Below are 3,348 nucleotides of genomic sequence, written 5' to 3' on the forward strand. Positions count from 1 at the left end.
CAAAGGACACGATGCCCGTGTGCTCGTCAGTCAACTTCATGTTCGATGGTTGATCTTATTGTAGATGTCTTATCTGCATCTCACACAACCTCAAATCGTACCAAATACAGTACTTAAGAAATCCTAGATCGAGGAAACCTCCTTCTACTACCAGTGCCTCCTTGACAAAGTTTTCATTGTCAACCTTGATGAACCTCTCTTTCTGATATTCCAATCCAGGGATTCCTAGCATGGATTATTAATCACCCAAATGAAATTAATTACCCGCCTGAAGCTAGGGTTGCTGAATGCATATTCTGTGAGGAAAAAGACCTTGCTGGTCGATGTATATGGGTTCAGATTCTAACCAGGTACGACGCCACCATCTCCAACCACAAGAACCCATGAGCTGGAAAGGGGAGAGGCTGAAGCTGATGCTCGCAACCCAAGATCCTACTTTGGCTTCGCTTTCTTTTGCTCATGGGTTCTGTAATATAAAAGTTAAAGGAGTTGATTCAGTGTTATGCGAAGAGAACTTCTGCTCTCAAGCTCTGGATGAAGTAGTCCCCCCTGTAGAGTAGCTTTAATTTCCCTGATCAGTGCAAGACTTGTATGTGACTGGCTTTCGTTCTGCTTCAATTTATAAAATTGGGGTAGGGGGGCAACCCCTTTCGTTCAAAAAAATTACACGCATTACTTCGAGGTGCTAGAGGCCCAGAAAAATTCCAAAAAAAAAGAGAAAAAAAGATATGTACGAAAGGTTGAATCTTAATTCTTCATTCATGTACACAGGAAATAAGTCTGTTATATATGTTTCTGTGCATACTTTCCCGCCTTATTCGACCGCGTAGAGACATGGAGCCTGCTCCGAACACACCCCCATACACCACTTCTAGGTACAGCAAACCGGACAAAGCACACACTATAGAACAAACCTGACTTATTAGACATGAAAATTGGATCATCCTGCTCACACCTCTGCTCGGATAATGCGTGGATACTCACGAAGCACCATGAAGCCGATAGTCAATGCCACTGACCCGAAGACCGTCACCTTTAGACCAAGGAGGAGTCTTCCATAGACCTCCCACACCTCGGCTGCCGGGAGGCCAGTCTTCAGCTCATGGCAGCGCCCCCAGCCTTAGCAAAAAATGTAGAGGGCACTCATTGTAGGGTAAGGAGTGCGCCGGTCCACATATATAGATTTCATTTGGTGTGAAATTGTAGGGTACTGTGTTCTGAGAATCTCTTGATTGGGATGTCAACCCCAGTCCCCAGACCGAGTCAATTGCAAGAAACCACAACATTTGCGGCTAGGTTTGCAGAAAACCACCAACTCGTTAATCCGTTGCAGAAAACACCGGAAAATTTGTTAAGTCGTTGCAAAAAACACTGATCGGATGATTTGACCCGTTTAATCACTTTTTTACAGGTGGGGCCAGATTGTAAGGAATTGACTTAGCAAAAAAATAACACATACACCCCTAGATCTAAAAAACAAAAGCAATCAGACCCTCCCCATGGAACACAGACGCCCTATCCACTACGCGCCCGCCGCCGCGCTGCTGCCATCCGTCCGGCACGGTGGCGCCCAGGCCGGGATGCCGGCACGGCGGCTCAGGGCTCCCGCTGCCGCCGCCCTCGCCGCTGGAACAGCCGCAATGCCGCCGCCGCCGGCCGCTTCGCTCCGCATTCTCCAATCGGGAGGAGGTAGCCGCCGCGCGCCCTCGCAGCTGACTGCACCGCGCCCTCGTAGCTGACCGCGCCGCCGCCGCTGGAAGCCCACCCGCCGCCCTCTCTCCATGGCGTGGACGCCCTGAGCCGCCGTGCACTGCTCCTACCCGAGCTTCTAATGTGGACGGCGCCGGAGGGGCCTCTGGTTCGAGCTCGTCCTCCTTTGTGGAGGAGGGCGACGGAAACAACTTGTCCAACAGGTGGACTCAGCTCGTCGCCTGCTTCCCCTCCACCCCCACCCTTGACCACGTCGGAGGAGGGTGCTGCTCCTCCGCCTCGGCTCCCGGCGCGTGCTCCACGACGCCGACCCGGCCGCCATCGTCGCTGCAGCACCGGCAGGCCAACGCCTCGGAAACGAGCGCACCCCAGCTGCCTCCTCGTCATTTGCCGCGGCCGTAGCCGTCTCCGACGCCGACGAGGGCGTCGCTGTACCAGACGGCAGGGCCAGTTCTTCGTGGTTGTCAAGGGTGGGGGTCTGATTGCGTTTTTTGTAAATATCTAGGGGTGTGTGTGCTAATTTTTGTCCAGTTAAGCTCCTTACAATCCGGCCCCACTTGTCAGAAAATGATCAAATGGGCCAAATCACCCGATCAGTGCTTTCTGCAAAGAGTTTAGTGAAATTGCGGTGGCTTTTGCAACGGATTATCGACTTGGTGATTTTCCGCAAACCTAGCCGCAAATGTGGTAGTTTTCTACAATTGACTCCCCCAGACCATCACATTACATTTTCCTAAATATTGTGTTTATAGGATATACTCCCTCCGTTCCAAAATAGATACTCATCTTTGTACTAAAGTTAGTACAAAGTTGAGTCATCTATTTTAGAACGGAGGGAGTAGTCAACTATACGATTATACCACAACCGTAAAATACTGTGCATGGGGATCTTTTTCCAGGGTACTACCCCTCGGTCCCTGCTTAAATGGCATTTATGTATTTCGAGATTAGCTTTGACCATCAGTTTAAACAGTAAAATATGAGTTATGTGTTGCAAAATTATAACTTTGTGTCAATAGTTAAAATAATTTTAATCCTTATAATTTTTATGACATATGATGACTCATATGTTACTGCTCAAATCGATTATCAAAGTATCATTACAAAATACTGACTCATATTCCCTCCGCCCTTGAAAGAATATGTTGGAAGCACAATAAGGCTATAAGAGGTATCATATCAGATTTTTGCCTAGTTTAATGAGAGAGGAGAAACAAGCTATAAACTTACAACCGGTTGTAGCACATGTTCCAACACCCTTTGCCGGGGAAAAGATGAGCCACATATTAATTACACATCATGCAAATATGACTTACTATTGTATAAGTGGACAAAGATGACGTGTCAACTTCACATATTTCGTTGTGGGCTGTACTAATAGAGATGGAGGGAGGCGACCACTCCCCATGGCCCGTGCTTTGCTCTTGGTATCATTTCATAACGAAGATGTTGAGATGACACATAAGGAGAGCTTCTGTTAATGGAGACAGCCTTTTATGTGACGATAGTCGTTTGACCAATGTAGCGAGAGTTATATATCACACACAAAAAATATTATTGGAAACTTCAGGTCTTATATTTATTTCTTGATGGTATATTTTTTTGTGGCATACAAATTATATTACATTAGTCAAACTG

This window comes from Triticum aestivum, chromosome 6D, assembly GCF_018294505.1.
Source record: "Triticum aestivum cultivar Chinese Spring chromosome 6D, IWGSC CS RefSeq v2.1, whole genome shotgun sequence".
NCBI classification, from domain to species: Eukaryota; Viridiplantae; Streptophyta; class Magnoliopsida; order Poales; family Poaceae; genus Triticum; species Triticum aestivum.